The following is a 19,455-nucleotide window of genomic DNA, read 5'->3' as shown; positions in this document are numbered from 1 at the left end:
CCGCTACTTTGACCTGCTATCTTACCTGTGACTGGCACCTCGGTCAAGAGTCTTTTGTGAATGAGAGTGCTGACTCCATGGATTGTATATGTGTGTGTGTATATATATATATATATATATATATATGTGTGTATATATATATACATACATACATACATACATACATACATACTTGAGTCTCCCATATCCAAATATTCCGAAATACAGATTTTTTTTTGGGCATGACTGAGATAATGAAACCTTTGATTTTTGATGGTTCAATGTACACGAACTTTATCTAAGGCACAAATTATTAAAAATATTGTATAAAACTACCTTCAGACTGTGTGTATAGAGTATATATGAAACATAACTGAATTTCATGTATGTACACAAACTTTGTTTGAGCAACAAAATTATTGAAAATATTGTATAAAATGACCTGCAGGCTGTGTGTATAAGGTGTATATAACACATAAATGCATTATGTGTGTATATTTGGGTCCCATACCCAAGATATTTCATTATGATATGCAAATATTCCAAAATACGGAATATTCCATTATCCAAAATGCTTGGGACCAGGGGTATTTTGGATATCGGAGACTCAACCTGTGTGTGTGTGTGTATATATATGTGTATGTATGTACATATATATATTATGGGATCAGAGCTCTGTAAATGAATGGACAGTAGCAGCCCAAGCTCTCATCTGGAAAAAGAGCTATTCCCACAATGTACATCTCAGCCTCTTGCAGATGTTCACGCAGCTCAGTCTCTTACATCCAGCACAAATTAGTAACAGAAGCTAATGGCCCAGCATGAGCCCATCAAACAACTGACAATTCCAGACTTTCAAACAACTGACAATTCCAGCCTTTTTATGTCAAAACCTCCCTGTGAGACCTGTCCAGCTGAAAAGCCTATTTGTCTGTCCTTGTGTGGGGGCCTGCATCAGCAAGGAGACCTGCTGCTGGACCCCATGCTGTGACCATGGCTGTTGCCGATAGCAACAGATAAGAATCACTGGTAACCGCTGTGGGGATGGCAGCACATCAGTCATGGTCAGAATAAAGACATTGGAGTCTTTAGTCTATGCTTTAGTTGTTGTTAAATAATTTCCAGTGGTTTATCATACTATGGTGTAGGCTGGGTAATTTAGTTAGAAGACTTTATTTAACTAAGACCCTCTGATTCCAACCTCCTTTTTCCACTCACCCGGACTAATGACTTTTATTCTCTGATATTAACCTGTTCCAAAAAATGAACGAATGGAATGAGCAAGTATGCAACAGTATTGTTAGTGCTGTTTGCTGTATTGTAAATTTCTTGACTTTAGACATTTTAGAGCATTACTTTGTTGATAGAAGTAAAACCTGATTGATAGATGGATGGATGGATAGATAGATATAATCAGCTATTTTCAGCTCTGAATTGATGTATCTGTGATGGGTTTTTTTCTGCACATAAACTCCAGCTTCAGAGAATACACTTGTATAAAGGCCTGAGTTTGTGCATGCATTAACATAATTTATCATATGAGCCAGGGATTTCTTACTTCAGTTGAAGGGGTGCATCGCCAGAATGTTACATTTTGAATAATCTATTAATGTTATTAACACTATTTGTACATATTAAAAAATAGATAATCGTAATAGACATGAAAGGTTGTTTGTTGTATATTTATAGACTAAAGTAGCGCTTGCTAAACAATTGCTGTTATAAAGGAATTTGTGGTTCAAAATGGTCGAGAAAGTCTGCACTGTTTTTTAAAGGACTTTAATGACCATAAAATAGCAGGAGAACACATACCAGAATATATATATATCTAAAGCTGGCCATACACCTGCACGATTTCGGGCCGATTGCCCGAGTCATAAGATGGATCTTGTGAAAATCGTGTATTATTTTAGTAAGATAAGATCCGATGCGCGCTCCCGCAGCTCCTATAATAGGATCTTATGATCAGATGTGCAGCCCATATATTCCATCGTATCGTGTGCAGATCATGCCGTTTATTTTGTTCATGCGACCCATCGTGCAGCAATTCAAGTCATTTCAATGGCTGTTTCCCTAATGAGCACGTGAGGCGCAGGATCGAAAATACGACAGATCCTGTGCTAAGAAAAGCAACAAATATGCTGCCGGGACTGTCAGGGAGCACCAGGGAGTCGGATGCTGAATCAGAACGTATGCTGGTCGTGCAGGTATATGGCCAGCATTACACTGCTCCACTGCTGATATCATAGCCTTCAACTGTACCATTTTAGCCGGTGCAGTGCCATTTTTCTTACAGCCTGTACTGGCAAAATGGGTTCCGGATTTCTTAGCAGCGCTGTGGGGACGCAGACTCCCACAGTGCTGTTCTGTGACACGGACAGGCGGCTCCTGTCCTTCTGTGGCTGTCTGCAGGCTCTGTGTGTAGTGAGGCAGCTGGTGCTGGCTATTTACTGTTAGTGTGCACTGTGAAGTTCATCTCTATGTATTACTGGGGGCATGGTGCCAGCCCGTCCTGGCTGATTACTGTTGCTATGTAACACTACAGTAACCATCCAGCGCCGGCTGGCCCATAGTGATATATAGAGATAAACTTCATAGTGCACACTAACAGTATAATGGTGTATACACATGGTCAGATTTGCTAGATCATCGATAACGATGAACGATATTAACGATTTCATGAACGATTTCTGACAGTATTTAAATGAATAATATCGTGTAAACAGTCGATTTCAGATATCGTTATCTGATATGCGGGCACGCACAGCGTTCGTCGATGCATGCCAAACTTGTCAACGATATAACGATTTTTAAAATCGTTATCGTTCATATCTTCCAGAAAATCTGACCGTGTGTACCCTCCATAACAGTAACCAGCCAGCAGCCTCCAGTCCCCAATGGCCACTGGGGACTGGAGAAATGTTGGAGGGTATGTAGACATTTCTACTCACAGCCCAGCCGCCAGTGCTGATATTTCTGATTGCAGTCCCCCGAACTGGCGAGCAGAAGTACCGAAAGGTGACCATATTAATCGCTGAAACGAGACTTTCACAGGCATGAAAATGTCCCATCATTTTGAAGTGCTGCTAACTAGTTAGAAATAAAGACATACATTTGAATTGATTTAGTGTACTTACAGCTAGGAAAGTTCTAGGCTGTATAATTTACTGTAAAATGTAATGATAAAACAAATTCACTGTTAGAATATTTAGTAAATCCAAGAACAACTTTGTGTCATGCAGGGACATCCATCACCATGAGTAATTTATTACCTGCAGAATGCAGTGCTGGCTACACACTAGCCGACATATCGGCCATTCAATTGAACGGATGATATATCGTGTGCGTCGGCCTGTGTGTACCAGCGATATGTCTGTGAACGACGTTGTTAACAGACATATTGCGTCGGCTGTGCTGCACAGCCAATGCCCAATATATCTGCAGATATATTGGGGCATCGTGCTGTGTGTACGGGCGGTCAGTCGACTGCACGTACACTTGCTGCATGGGCCGGCGGTGATTGACAGTTCAACTGGGTGGGCGCATGTAAATGCCCGCCCAGTTGTGAGGTCAGTCACGATGGTCAAGCAGACTGTATGCAGAACATATTTCTACACAGTCTGCTGGTATATCTGTAGATCAGTCGATCTGCAGATATATCTATCAGGTGTGTATCTACCTTAGGGGCTGAATGCCTGGCTGGATTGATTCACTTTCAGACTAGTGCAATACTCTTGTTAAACAAGGAATAAATGCACAATATGCTCTCCTCCTTAAAAATGTGCCTGTAGCAACTAGCATAGCTTGGGACTCCATGGCAGAGCATGGGTTAACAGCCAGATGAAGCAGAGCGTTTACCTAAGGAGGAGGAAAAAAAATTCTATTAATCATATTAATGCCTGTGGCTGGTAATTGTAAAGCAATTCTTTACTTTTGACAAGGACACAATATCTATTTTTTCCCCCATCACAGAGTAGCATGTGCCCAGCCCCTGCTCAGGCACACAGCCCCCACCCATTTGGCAGTAACAAAGCATAAAACAAGGAACCCAAAGGCACAGGCTCATCCTTTGATCCCTCCTCATGACTTTATTTCATTAGCCCTAAAGTATAAGGAGGAAAGTTAATGACATCATAAAAGCCAGGACTCCATAAAAGATGTTTCTGCTGATTTACTGCCCGTGTACGCACAGCGGGTCGTATAACTGCCCATTAAAGATGCTGGGCCCTGCCTTGCCTGCAGCGTTCCTTATCTGCAGTCTTTTATTTATGGCCAGAATATTGAGACTGGTTGTGCACTATAAATCATAAAACCTGTTTTATTGCCTGTGTAATTAACCCCTCAATTATACGCCTCTGCAAGGGAGTTGGCGTCGTCCTTCTCCAGGTCTTTATTAAAGGCTGCAAACTGTAAACTGCTATTGTCTTTGTGAATAGTGCAATCCTACTTGCCTTTATATGTATTGTAGTTGCAATAAAGCAGTAGCAATCATCGCCTTTAGTATTGTCTGTAATTCTAGATTAGGTTCTGTGAGCCTTTGTTTTCTTACACATGAATGTTAGCCACATTTACATTGCATACACTTATGGTACTATATCCTTCTGTGCAGACATTCTGACATTTCAAGTAGGCTTTTGCCCTGCACAATTTCTATTGTACTGCAGGATAGCATTATATAGTACATCTTCCAGTTATACGTGTATTCTGAATGATGATTGACAGATTATTTCTCCACTCTTCAGTCACCTTTGTTTTGTGTTATGTATATATGTGGGTGTATTTCCAAAATAACCCTGAAACGGCCTATTTTTTTTTTTGGGGGGGGGGCAGGGGTTTCTCAGGGACATAGAAAATAATTTTTGGAATTACAGTATTTATCAAAAAATAGTCACTGGGACAGCTTATTAATTCTCAGCTCCCCGGTTATACTGGCCAACAGCAATAGGCATAGATTTACCATGTCATTCGACAGTCAGGGTCTGGCATTGCTCCTGGAAGGCCAGACTCATGATTCCAGGTGCAAATTTTTGAAAACTAAAAAATATACATAAAAATATTTTAATTCAGTTAGAATAAGAAAAAAATAAAACAATAATATGCATTTTTTTTTTTTTACGCATCTGCTATCACCAGTAGTATAGAAGGATAGCCAGTAGTACAAGTACTGCCGTATACCTTTTTATTAATTCGTTTCCCCAGGAGGTCCCTTGTGATTATCATGGATTCTAAAGCTGGGTACACACTAGATGACCTGTGTACCCATCTGACGGCAGATGCGTCAGAATGACATATCGTGCGGTCCATACACACCACCCGATCTTTTGAATGGCCACACGATATGTTCCACCGCCGCATCCATATGCATGGGGTCGTCAGTCAGATCTTCAGATGGAGCAGCATGTACGGCAGATCTGAAAATGCAACGCACGACCCCACAGCAGCGCTCATAGTGCGTATACTCTGGGCGATTTAAACTATTTGCTGTTTCAAACCGTAGGAAAATTGGCAAATCGTAAAAGAACTCCGTCTATTGTATACCCAGCTGTAGTGCTAAGGAAATCCCCACATCTGTTAGGTATGCTTATTTATCTCTAACGACTTATATGATGTCATGCTTAAGCACAGGTGATTTAGTAAGTACCTCAGTCAGTTTGATTATACCATCTGTGCACAAGCATGTATATCCTTAAAACCTGAACTGTTAGGGTGTCTTGAGGACCAAGTTTGGGAACCCCTTATATAAAGTACACTTGAAATGCTTTCGTTTAAACTTCTCTGTGTGAATGTTAAGATGGTTTATCTGACTGTGCACACAAGTAAAATAAGTTAAATAGACACAATGCGTTTGTGTTTTATATGCATTAGATGCAGTTACAAAGGTATTTAATATGTGCTTTTAAAATCTGCATCTGTGGATTTATATTGTTCAAGCTACAAATGTGTAAACGCTTTTGAAATTAATCTAATATTTTACATTGCATTTCCATTAAAAGTAATATGAGTCTTCACATGTGGTGGTGTAAGTCAGGCCCACTAAAATGGAGCAAGAAATATAAAAGCTGCCCTGCATGACAACACAAATGAAATGTATATCAGACACAAACGTACGTGTTCCCATTTGGTCCTATGATTTTTAATTTCCAAAGTCATTTATATGCACTTAAATTGCATTAGAAATATAAATGTAGACTTTTAATTTCACACATTACATATAGTAGTAGCCTAAGCGTTAGACTAATGCAGATGAAGCAGATCTATGTAGAGAATTAAAGGAATATTATAGGTCAAGCAGAGCCAAAAAGGGCAACCGATTAGAAGTGTACAATGTGCTAAATTTGTTGGCATGAACTTGTATGCATCTTGGCACAAACACCTCTTTCTTACTCTCTGGCTCTCCTGCGCAGACAAGTTGTCCTTGGAAGAGCGAAGCAATGTAAATATCTGCCGTCTGTTAGTCGGGGAGGATCCAGTTCCCACATGTGAGCAGACATTTCACTTCCAGCAGCAACAAGGGACAGACTTTGACAAAATAAAAAATAAAAAACCAATGTGGTGTCTGTTAAAATCGACAATCCCTCAGACATTATCTCAGGAGAGGAAATATCACTAAGAGAACTTGCAGGTGCTGAACTCCTTTGGAAAGAGAGAGAGTTCTCCAATGGCTATTTTTAAGGGGAAATAGTAGGCTAAAATGAAATAGGGCATTGTATACAATTGCTCAGATGACACTGTTGATGCATTTCTCTTCTTTGTACATTTCCATGTTAGGGAACAAGCTATGCTCCCCGTGATGTGCCCCTTATCGTCCTTACCTCCTCCTGATTATATTTGTGTTTACAGCAGTGATAGGCAAAAAAAAAACCAGCCCACACTGGTGCCCTCCAGCTCCTTCCTGCTTTATTGCTAGATTTGCTTGTTATAGCTTGTTACATTTGTTTAAAATGCCTGCTGATCTGTTACGCAGTTAGGTGGTTTTCTCTTTGATTAAATGTATTGTTTTAACTTATTACTAACAGTGCAGCCCCTGTATCAGGTTGCCCATCACTGTGGTAAAACATATACAGCTTTGTAGAAGCCCATGAATGTCAGCCTGCATGGCACATTGTATATTTGCAATCAGACATCCGCTCCATTCAGTAAGTGGGTCATATGACAGACCTCAAATTGCCAGCATTGTCAATTATATAGTACAACATCTATGTACATGGTCAGTATATTCTGGCCGCTAGTATTATCAGCATTGCTGTATATTGATGTTGTGGGACTGGATATGTATACTGAGAGGGTTCTGAGCTACAGTATATGCAAACAAAAATTATAATTGCCTCATATATAGTCACTGTTGGGGTGGAGGTGGTGATGCATACTGTAACATTTCTGGTATATACAACAGCTCTTCCCTATAATTTTAAGTATATGGTGCATCCATTGTCATAGTCTGAGTATAGTCCAATCGAAGAGCCCCATCCAGTCATCTCATAGTACAATCTATGCCATGGTTTATTACAGTCAGGGGTTGACCCCAGATGCAGATGCAACTACAAGCAACCAGCAAGCTTAATTGGCTGCAGCCAGACAGTTCACTTGTAACTGCAGCTGCATCTGATCCCTTGTATAGAATGAATGAATAGCGCCTGTGATATCAAGAGGAGGTAACATAAAATATAGTGGACAGTGGCATTTTAGGGCATTACTAATACACATAGTGGTCTCAGCTGGCTCCTCAGCCTGTGGGCCCCTATATCTATGGCATATTATCAGTTTCATTCAATGTGGACATCCCGACAATCAAAGAGAAGTGTTACAGTACCTTCTTTATTATACAATAGTATTTATAACCAATTATAAAGTGCTAATTACTCATCTTTAACTCCACTTTAACATACATATGTGTCCTCATACATTTAGCCTCATACACCGCGCAGCACGACTTGCCTGGTGTGAATGAGCTGGCAGGTCCCGTGCTACCCTGCCAGCGTTGGGCCTCTTTTTTTTTTGTTTTGTTTTGCAGAACATGCATCTAAGTCATGATGCAATGCGACTAGGACGCACCGGCAGGCTATTTCAGCAGGGCGTTGGCAGATGGGACAGGGCGCACTTTGCCGTTTTAAAATCTGGCAGGGTCGGCGTCCTGCTAAAACACCCTAGTGGGTAGACTATGGGACTTGGCACGTCGAGAGGGGTCTTTTTAGTGCGACTGCAGCAAAGATGTATAAGAACACATCTGTACACATGGTTGAAGTACCTATTACAGATAGCCACACAGTCTTAGATTCTTTTGGTTACTATCTATTACGTACATACTGTCTGACAGGCTGTGAGCTGAAACTCAGCTGGTGACTGCTGTTGCTGTTTTTGGCTATTTCCGTAGTGCTGACAAAATCATGTACTGATGTTGTGCGGTAGGAGTTTTTTATGTGATAGAAATCCATCAAGCTTATTATACAATTCTGGTGTTCATCTGCTTTCACCAACAGACAGACTGTCAACATGTCTTCCTTCTGCAAAATCCCATCTATAGCACAGAAGCTGTGCTCCTCCATGTCTCGTCTCTCTGTTCCTGCTGGGTGACATTACAGAGCTCCAGGCATCATTAGCTTAGACAAGTGGAATCCCAGCGCCACTACTGCATCATTTAGACTTTTTAAATAGTCTAAATGTTGTATTGATGTCTTGGGAGAAAGGAAAAAAACATTTCTCTAATGTGTGTACAGTCATTTAAATATGTAGCTAATAATGGATATCAGGCAATGAGGTGCATTGCTAGCTATAATGAATAATAAAAAAAACCTTTAAAATGTAACAGTTATCTATCTTATATCTTAAACAGACCATAAACTTTTGAAAATACATTTGTTGTTTTTTTCTATTGCACCATGAAATTAAGCCATTAACTACAAAATATAAAATGATCATTTACATAGGTAAATGTTTAGTCTTAGCCGCACTTTGCTCTGAAGCTTTGTTATAAAGTATAAAGTGCATCTTCAACATACATCACAAATAACAAAAACACATCCCATCACTCTGGTTAAAAGGATGCTGATTTAGGTCAAAAGCCTTAAATAAAACAGCAGAGCAAATCTGTTATTGTATACTGTGACATCTCTCCATTCTGCCATATGTGTATCCAGTAATCGTGCAGCACATTTCTTTTAAGCAGAAGACTCCAATGGTGCGTACACACGGTATGAATTTCATGAAAGATAACAATATCGTTCACGTTTTTGCAGTCACCAACGATGCGCGTTCCCGCATGGACGATAAAGATATCTTTCATCGTCCATGCATGCAGGCCAACTTGGACGATGTAGTCAACTGTGCCAGAGATGTGGCAGGATGACTTCACTGAAAGATATATCTTTGAAAGATATCTTTCAAGTCTTTGCTGGTACAGTTCGTACCGTGTGTATGCACCACTGTTCCTTTACTCAGACTTGTGCTTCTACAGTGTCTCAAGAGAATACCCTCCTAAGCAGATTTTAAAAGTATAAAGGGGCACATCCACTAGCAGACTGTAAAACGACTGCACAATTATGACATTGTAATCGTGCAGTCATTTCACAGTCTGTTCTGTGCCTACACTGAACGATCAGTTGTTCAGTGTAGGCACCTCAATCATCCCCGAACATGGCCAATCTGTCTTTATCAGCAAATTGACCAGCATGTTCGGGCGATGATAGATGTCAAAAACGACCAGCGGGAGCGCGCATCGCTTGTCGTTTTTGTCATTTTCATGGCCGATTTGCGAACGATTAATGAACAATTGAACGATAATGATATCGTTGTCGTTCAATCGCTCATTTTTATCGGGTAGTGGATGTGCTCCTTAACACCTAGAAATGATTTGGTTAAAGGTGCATAATTATGTCCTGGACTTACGGATTGTGACTCCTACTCTGACTGTACAGTTTTGTTGTTACTATTCTCCTCATTTACATTTGAGAGTTATTGACCTTAATCAGATCTGGTATTCCTCTGTGCACCTAAAGCCTCGTTCACATTTCGCACTTAAATTACGCAATGTACATGCAGAGCTGTCCCACCATACTCACTAAAATCGTCAGGACTTAAGGGACCTATCCATTACCCGACTTTGTGAATAATGCGACTAAAACCTCCTGGTTTTGGTCGGATTGTTCACAAAGTCGGGTAATGGATAGCCGGCAAGGACCAGCGATGCACGTGCACGCTGGGCTCCTTGCCAACCCCAACTATCTACTGAACATGCCCGTCAACCTGACGACGCTTGTCAGGTTCGGAATGTTCAGAGATAGGAGGTCAGGCTCCTTCACTAGCATAGCTGATTTAAACACAAACACCCACAAGCAAAATGTGCGTACAATACACTGTCGACAGACATCCGGAAAAAGGTCCGTACACACTGCACTTTCTGGACGATACCAAATGACGGGACAAACATAACGTATGCAGCATACGCTATATCAGATGCCGGTCTGGCGGGTTTTACACTGACCATCGGGCCCTGATGCTGCATACGCATTACACAATTATCTGACAGGTCTAGCTACGTCGGGCAGAGAACCACATAGTGTGTACCCAACTTAACATCCTTTGTAGCAATCTGGGGCTCATTCCTTTTTAAGATCTATATCATAGCTATAGTAATTTCAGCTGTTCTATAATATTGTTTAGAAAAAAAACTTGTTTCTGTATAGGGAGAGCTTTATGCAGATTTGTATTTATCAATATAAATTACAAATATATTTCTAGCTTTAAGACAAAATATAAACTCTCTTGTTCACATGATCGCATTATGAAAATACAGTAAATGTGAAGTAAACAAGTATTAAATACAAATATGGCTTCAGCTAGTGTTTCGTTTATTGGTAAATGAAGAGTGGAATGTCATCTACTCTTATGTTTATACTTTACAATCTTTTTGGTTACTTTGTTCACTTTCCTTTATCCCTAAGCCACGTATACCATAGCTGTTCTATAAGAATTGAATAGCAGGTACTTGATCACCTATAGTTGCGCTCTGGCTCCAACACTCTGCCCTAAATAAGTTGAGTACAGATGAATCTGTTTCGTTTTAGAGATAAGAGAAGCCTGTGCCTGAGATTTCTACCTAGAACACCCACTTTTCTTCTCTGTACCCCATTGTAACCAACAACTTACTGCACAACCCTCTAGCATTTCCTGTGAGTTTTCTTTAGAAACAAAGAAACAATCCATTCTACTGTTCATAACAGTTTCATTATTCACACCACTGGCTTCATTAAGTTAAAGTGTCTGCATTAGTATAGCTGAAACGGTAATAAGACTTGGGGGAAAATAATACATCTCCTTTACTTGCTAGAAATTCCAGTTTCTATTTGGTTGAATACCTTTAGTGGCACATAATGCTGTATATCTCAGTGTCCCTATGCGATAGGCATACGTGGGTGCTTACACATTTTATGCACGTCTCAAGGTTGTAGACCAAAACAGTAAGGTGCTCAGCTCCTGCCAGCCTTACACAATATTGTGACTTTTTTTCCTGTGTATTTTGTACACTGTATTTATTTTATTCTTTTTTACAATTATTAGTATATGGTTTTCATACCTCTAAACTGAACTGACTGTTCAAGAGGTCATGTAGCATACTTAAGCTGCCCATCCACTAGGCGATGCGGGGGGGAAGGCACGATTACAACGCCGTCATTTCCCGCGGGGTGAAGTCTTCCTCCTGGGTCCTCCAAGTCTCCCAGCAGTCCTCGGCGGTGACGGGCAGAATCAGCAGGGCACTCGTCTCTGGCAGGCTGAAGGACCCCCTCCTCAGCGGCTACCAACAGCGGACATTCCATGGCAGCAGCGTCCCTCTAGACAGGTGAGTGACACGCTTCCTCTCTTGGCACTCTGCTATATGATGGCGGGTTCATCCCCGTACATGGCAACCTGACGGCGGTAGTCAGGTTGACCGTCATGTTCGGGCGGTGATTGATGTTAAAATCGACCAGCGGGCGCGCGCATCGCTGGTTGTTTTTAACATTTTACTGCCCGATTTGCGGCCGATTACCAAGCGATGGAGCAATAACGACCGTCGTTATCGCTCCATCGCTAGGTTTAATTGCCTAGTGGATGGGCAGCATTACATTTATCCTACTGCCAGGAATTTAGACCATATATAGCTCAACTATTATAAGTTTGTTATAATTATGATTATAAAATTGTTGCGCATGTAGTGTGGTGTTACAAGGAAGTAAATTAACATGCATCACATCAGTCTTAAATATCCTGATACACTAAATGGTATGTATGAGTGGCCCTCTAACCTTCAAAAGGGCTGCACATCACCCTTGATCTCAGTAATAAGATAAAACTATACATTTAATCAAAGATAGAGACACATAAGAGCAGGTATTTTAAGCAACTGTAAAGCTGGGTATGCACTTGTCCAATCTGCGGTCAATCCAACCCCTGAATAACCAGTTGATCCGACATTGGACAAGTGTGTACCCTCAGTCAACATTGGTTCAGCCGATCCTGGTCTGGTCTCCTAGTTTTTAAACTTAAAAACTGAGAGACCCGACCGCCAATCAGCCGACCAATATACAGTAGGCTGCTGTGACCAGAGCTGAGGACCTATCTTCAGTCCCGGCAGCTCCACTCACCATCTGCAGCATCTGTCAGCTGGGCACATGCCAGCATCAGAGGCACTGTCCAGCTTAACATCTGCTGGGGGGGCCAGATCTGGAGGGACCTCGGCACCTTCCGCTAATGCGGTGGGACCCGGCGGAGACTGTGGGCATAGTGGCAGGCCTGGATCCTGGAATAAAATTGGGTAGCGTTCCCGGCCGCCCGGAAGAGCAGGCAAGTCTCCTGTCCGGCCACCTACCCCCTGACCCCCACACACACCCACACACACACACATACACCCCCCTGCTGGGAGGGATGATGTAATTTGCACTGAATTGCATCATCATGGCCCCGCCTTCTGCTCCACCCTTCTATAAGCCGGGTAATGTCACTGGCCACTCCCCCATGCCATGCCACGCCCCCCTTAAAGCCTGCATTGCTGCCCCTTGTCTCAGTGTCGGCAACTATGATTAACACAAATGCTCTTTTCTACTTCAGGGTCCATAGGGTATCCACAGGATACCTTGGGGTATAGGTGTGACGTCAGTCGCCGGGCACCATAGAGTTAAGCTTTTCAGCCTCCCAGGATGCACTAGGGTCCCCCTCCTATACCCCGTCCCCGAGCCAAGGCACCTCAGTTTAGTTTGGTGTCCGGCCGGAGTCGGGTGCACCTGTCGGAGTGGGGGCTAGAAGAGCCCCTGAAGCTTTCTTCTATGCAGCTGTGGCTGCACATCTGGATGTACAGCATGGACAGTCAGTCCTGACGTCCATGCTGTCTTCCCTACACCCCCGCCAGTACCAGAACACCGGTACCGATCCGGGGATGCTGGTGAGCATCTGGGGTCACAGCTAGCGGTGACCCCAGATGTTCCGGACCATGGCCGGATTCAAAGGGGATAAAGGTAAGCAGCGGGGTCCCGCGGTGGGTCCCCGCTGGTCACATGGTCCTAAGTCCCCAGCCAGTCCCCTGGGGACTGGCTGCAGCGTGGAGCCAGGCGACCAACCTGCGCTTCCACTACCCCCTGGGACAGCGGACCGCAGCAGAGCGGTAGCGCTGCGGCGTCCCAGGGGTTAAATGCATGCCAGGGGAGCGCGCCTTCCCTGTCTCACAGCCGGCGCCTCCCCCGCTGCACACAGCCCTCTCTGCACGCTGCCGACAGGTCCTGTGGCAGCGCTCCTCCCCCAGGCCAGCCTCCTCTATGCTCCTCAGCGGCCATCTTCTTCTGAACGCATGGTGAACGCTGCTGGAAGCCTGGAAGGAAGCATCGTGGTCTGGGTCCCCCTGCATACTTCTCCTCCGCTGTGGTCAGGTCTGTGTATGCAGCGCTGTGTCCTACCAGGCCCTGTGTCTGCGTAGTTGAGTGATCAGCGCTGTTAGTGCAGGAATTGATTTTCTTTACATTGTATGTGACTGTGCTAGCGCTGCTGCCTGTAACTTTTCTTCTAAACTGGCAGCTTTATTCTGTCCCTGTTCTTTCTGCTAAGCCCTTGCGGTGCGGTGCTGCAGGGTGGTCTCTCGCCTATTTACTATATAATTGGTGAGAGGGGTCACATACTTGGTGCCATCATGTCTGAAAGTGATTTTCCTCTCCGGCTACAGTGTACTACGTGTAAAGTACCATTAGCGGAGGGGGAGGGTAGCGCGGAGGGCCTTTGCCGGCAGTGTTTGTCCATGGCGCGGCCGCTTACGGTTACAGCACCGGTACAGGAGCCGCCCTGGGCTTGTTTCGCTCAGGCGCTTACAGCCTTAGTGGGCCAGTTAACTCCGCAGCCCGCGTTTACACCGATGGGTTTGTCCCAGCAGTCAGTGGTGTCGTCACCCATGCAAGGTTTCCCACGACAATTGGTGGTACCCCACAGTCTCCCTATTTCCCCGCTCCCGGTTTCTCAGGAGCCAGCGTGGGTTAACTCCCTGACGAGTTCTGTACAGCACTTGTCGGATGTGTTGCAAGGGGAGTCTGTGATGCGGCCGCATAAACGGCCGGTGGCGTCTGTCGGCTCCTTATGAGGATGACGAGGGGACGTCTGATGATGGTGAAATTCTGGATCCTTACGATCAGGAACCTCTCCACACTAAGGACGCTGATGCTAAGTCCAAAGTATATATTCCTGGACTTATTCGGGCGGTCCGCACGGCCTTGGTGATTGAGGACGAAGTTCCCCCAGCGGCTAAATCTAAGTATGCCTTTTTCAAAGATGTGAAGGGCGATGCCACAGTCTTTCCTCTTTCGGGTCAGTTAGTGGACCATTTAGAGGAGGCGTGGAAACAGCCTGGCAAAAGATACCAGCCGCAGAGACGCCTGGCGGTGGCTTATCCGTTTGCGGATAATTATTTTGCAAAGTGGGAATCCCCTCCACAGGTGGATTCTCACGTGACCCGTCTTGTCCGTAGTGCCACATTGCCGATGCCATCCATGTCCTCCCTTAAGGATGCTACGGACCGCAAGGTGGAGATCTGCCTGAAGTCCGCTTATTCCCTTGCGGGGGGGGCAGCACGGCCGGCTATGGCCATTTGCTGGGTTGCCAGAGCGATGGAGCGCTGGGCGGATTCATTAGAGGCTTCTTTTGATTCCGACTGTCCGGCCGAACAGGCGGAGTTGATTGGTAATCTCCGTGATTCGGCCACTTATATTAACGAGGCAGCCCTAGACATTAGTACTCTGGTGTCTACAATTTATTCAGCAGCGGTGGCTGCTCGTCGCACCTTGTGGCTGCGATCCTGGAAGGCGGACGCAGATTCCAAAAAGGGTCTGGAGGCGTTGCCATTTACCGGAGAAGTTCTCTTCGGTCCGGATCTGGATAAGATTGTGGCCACGCTGGCGGCAGCCAAATCGGCTTGTCTCCCGTCGGCCGCTGCTCCTTCTGGTTCTGGACCATTGTCCTTTCGGTCATCTAGGGCCCAGGGCAGGCCCAAACCACAGTCGTTTCCTCGACAGGCTGGCCCTAAAAAATCGGCCAAGCCCCGGAAGCAGGCATGGAGTACCAGACGTCCGGCCCCCAAGCCAGATGACAAGCCTGCGGCCTGACGGTCCGGGCCTCCCTTTGGGGGATCCCAGGGTGAGAGGCCGCCTGCTGCAGTTCGCCCAGTGTTGGTCGGCCACTACGACAGACACTTGGGTTCTCGAGGTGGTCTCCCACGGGTACGCCCTCTCCTTCCGGCACAGACCCCCGGCGCGATTCTTCACCACGGGTCTACCATCAGACCGGAACAAGGCTACGGAGCTGCGGAAGGTATTGCACACTATGCTCCAGGCTGGAGTTATAGTGCCTGTTCCATTCTCCCAGAGGGGCCAGGGTTTCTATTCAAATCTTTTTTTGGTACAGAAACCCAATGGGTCGTATCGTCCGATTCTCAACCTCAAAGCACTCAACAAGTCTTTGCGGGTTCCGAAGTTTCGGATGGAGACCCTACGGTCCATCATTCGGGCGCTGGAACCTGGGGACTACATGGTGTCATTGGACATACAGGACGCTTACCTGCATGTCCCTATTCTTTTGCGCCATCAACAGTTCCTCAGGTTTGCAATCCGCAGCAACCACTTCCAGTTTCGGGCGTTACCTTTTGGCCTGGCGACAGCACCACGTGTTTTCACCAAGGTGATGGCGGTCATGGCGGCTTCTCTGCGACTGCAGGGAGTCCCCATGTTGCCGTACTTGGATGACCTGTTATTGGTGGCAGGATCTCCAGAGCTCCTGTTACGCCACTTGGACCTGACCATTGCACTGCTGCAACGGCACGGCTGGCTAATCAACTGGCAGAAGTCCACTCTAATCCCGTCTCGGAGGATTCTGCATCTTGGAGCCTTATTGGACTCGGGACAGCAAAGGATCTTCATGACGGAGGACAAGATCTCTGCTTTACAGTCAAGGGTGCGCAGTTGTCTGCACAGCCGCTGGGTGTCCCTACACTCGGCGATGAGGTTACTGGGCTCCATGGTGTCGGTGTTCGACATGGTGGAATTCGCCCAGTTTCACTCCAGACCTCTGCAGCACCTGATCCTGTCCAAGTGGAACGGGCTGCCTCAGTCTCTGAAGTCCCAGACAATTGTGATCACCCCGGAGGTTCGCCTGTCCCTTGCTTGGTGGTTACAGACGACCCACCTCAACAAGGGACGTCCGTTCTGGGTTCCAAATTGGGTCCTGTTGACAACGGACGCCAGTCTTCGGGGCTGGGGAGCAGTTTCGGGTCCACACTTGTTCCAGGGCAGGTGGACGCCGACAGAAGCGGAGCTTCCAATAAATATCTTGGAACTCCGTGCGGTCTTCAATGCTCTCCAGCAGGCACATCAGTTTCTCCTGGGTCACCCGGTGCAGGTCCAGTCGGACAAGGCTACCACCGTGGCCTACATAAACAGGCAAGGAGGAACTCGCAGTCGGGCGGCTCTCGTTGAGGTGTCTCAGATCCTGGTTTGGGCGGAGCGCAATCTTCCGGCCATATCAGCGGTCTTTATCCCGGGAGTGCTAAATTGGGAGGCGGACTTTCTAAGTCGCCAGGACGTTCATCCGGGGGAATGGTCCCTGCACCCGGACGTTTTTCAACTGCTGGTGGACAGATGTGGTCTTCCAGAGATCGACCTCATGGCGTCCCGGCACAACAACAAGTTGCCGGTGTACGGGTCTCGCACAAGAGACGAAGGGGCGTCTCTGGTGGATGCTCTGTCCGTCCGGTGGACGTTCCGGTTCGCATACCTGTTCCCTCCGGTCTCCCTTCTTCCACGGGTAATCCGGAAATTCAAACAGGAAGGAGGGACGCTCCTGTTGATAGCTCTCGCGTGGCCCAGACGGCACTGGTTCTCAGACCTTCAAGGTCTGTCCGTGGACAGTCCTCTGCGGTTGCCGCTACGGCCGGACCTTCTGTCTCAGGGTCCTTGTCTTCACCCGGACCTGACTCGGCTGTCTTTGACGGCGTGGCTGTTGAGACGGCCATGCTGAGGTCCCGGGGGTTTTCCAGCTCTGTGGTGCGTACCATGTTGCGAGCTCGGAAACAGTCTTCCGCGAGGATATACCATCGCGTGTGGCATACGTTCTTCCAGTGGTGTCGACCGAGAGGTTATGCACCGCGGGAGTTTCGTCGGTCTCGGATTCTCGCCTTCCTGCAAGCGGGACTAGATCATGGGCTTCGCCTTGCTTCTTTGAAGGTACAGGTTTCGGCCCTATCTGTCTGGTTTCACCGTAGGATTGCTACAATTCCGGATGTGCACACCTTTATGCAAGGTGTTCTCCGCATTCAGCCGCCCTTTGTTGCACCTGTGGCGCCTTGGGATTTGGCTGTGGTCCTGAGGGCTCTCCAAGGACCGCCGTTTGAACCACTGGGCTCAGTGGATCTTAAATGGCTAACAGCTAAGACTGTTTTCCTTCTGGCTATTGCTTCGGCCAGACGTGTTTCTGATTTAGGGGCTCTGTCTTGTAAACCCCCTTTCTTGGTTTTTCATGGGAACAGGGCAGTGCTCCGCACTCGGCCCGAGTTTCTTCCCAAAGTTGTTTCCCAGTTTCATGTTAACAAGGAAATAGTTGTTCCGGCCTTTAACTCACCGGGTCTTTCCGTGGGTGAGGCCTCTTTGGATGTTGTGCGGGCCTTAATGACTTATGTTGACCGCACTTCTTCGTTTAGGAAGTCGGACGCTTTGTTTGTCCTCTATGGCTTCCGTAAAAAGGGTTGGCCTGCTTCAAAGCAAACTTTGGCAGCCTGGATCCGTATGGCTATTTCTGAAGCTTATCTTCATGAAGGCCTACCGGTTCCTCTTTCTCTGAAGGCTCATTCCACTAGGTCTGTAGGTCCTTCGTGGGCAGCTCGACGTGGTGCCTCTGCAGTCCAGATCTGCAAGGCTGCTATGTGGTCTTCTGTCCATACCTTTGTGAGGTATTACAGGTTTGACACCTTCGCCTCTCAGGATGCTTCCTTCGGGCGGCGGATTCTCTTTCTGCACAGGAGCGTCCCCACCCTTAAATGATACTGCTTTGGGACATCCCCAAGGTATCCTGTGGATACCCTATGGACCCTGAAGTAGAAAATATGAGATATGGTAAGAACTTACCCTTGTTATCTCTATTTCTACGAAGTCCATAGGGTTCCACAGGACTCCCGCCCTGTCGCACCTGTGCTGCAGATGGGCTTTGCTCTGGTCACCGGTTTTCCGTCTCCCTCTGGTGAGAATGTGATTCTTGTATGTGTCCAGATCTTTTTTCTCTCTCTTCCTTCTCCTCCTCCGGCCTATGGCTTGATAACTAACTGAGGTGCCTTGGCTCGGGGGCGGGGTATAGGAGGGGGACCCTAGTGCATCCTGGGAGGCTGAAAAGCTTAACTCTATGGTGCCCGGCGACTGACGTCACACCTATACCCCAAGGTATCCTGTGGAACCCTATGGACTTCGTAGAAATAGAGATAACAAGGGTAAGTTCTTACCATATCTCATATTTTTTGGTTACGAGGACCATTGCATCTGCACTATACAGTTGAGTTACAGTTTTGAAAGCACCACAATGTGTTTATCAGAACTTCCTTTCTTGCAGCTTATACCTTATGGGGGAGTGTTCACCCTTTTGACTGTCATCATGCCTGTCTTGTCTGCCTCTGCTAGTTCCATTTCTCAAAACAACATCACTATATGCACTAAACACCAAAGACTGTTTATGCTGTAAGCACCAAACTTTGTGAGAGTTGCATGCAGTTTTCAAGCAGTTCATGTTCCCAGCACCCTAGTGTGTATACATATGGTAGGGATAGATAATAAGCTCCACTGGGACGGGGACTGATGTGGATGGCCAAATATTCTCTGTAAAGTGCTGCGGAATATGAATATGCTGTATAAATTACTGGTAATAAAGATTAAAAAAGGTGAAGGGCAAAACAATTCTATAATATCTATGCCTCCTTATTTTCTCACTGTTTTTCTA

The 19,455-nt window shown here is 45.8% G+C and overlaps 1 protein-coding gene across 8 annotated transcripts in view; it reads left to right on the top strand.

Annotated features, from left to right (window-relative positions):
- FBRSL1 (fibrosin like 1) overlaps positions 1-19,455 on the top strand; it is a 581,862-nt gene that overhangs the window by 320,042 nt on the left and 242,365 nt on the right. The window lies entirely within an intron of this gene.

Source organism: Taudactylus pleione, unplaced genomic scaffold (genome assembly GCF_031769625.1).
Source record: "Taudactylus pleione unplaced genomic scaffold, aTauple2 ptg000191l, whole genome shotgun sequence".
Taxonomy (NCBI): Eukaryota; Metazoa; Chordata; class Amphibia; order Anura; family Myobatrachidae; genus Taudactylus; species Taudactylus pleione.
The sequence above is the reverse complement of the archived record's forward strand: the minus strand, read 5'-3'. Positions and strand labels throughout refer to the sequence as shown.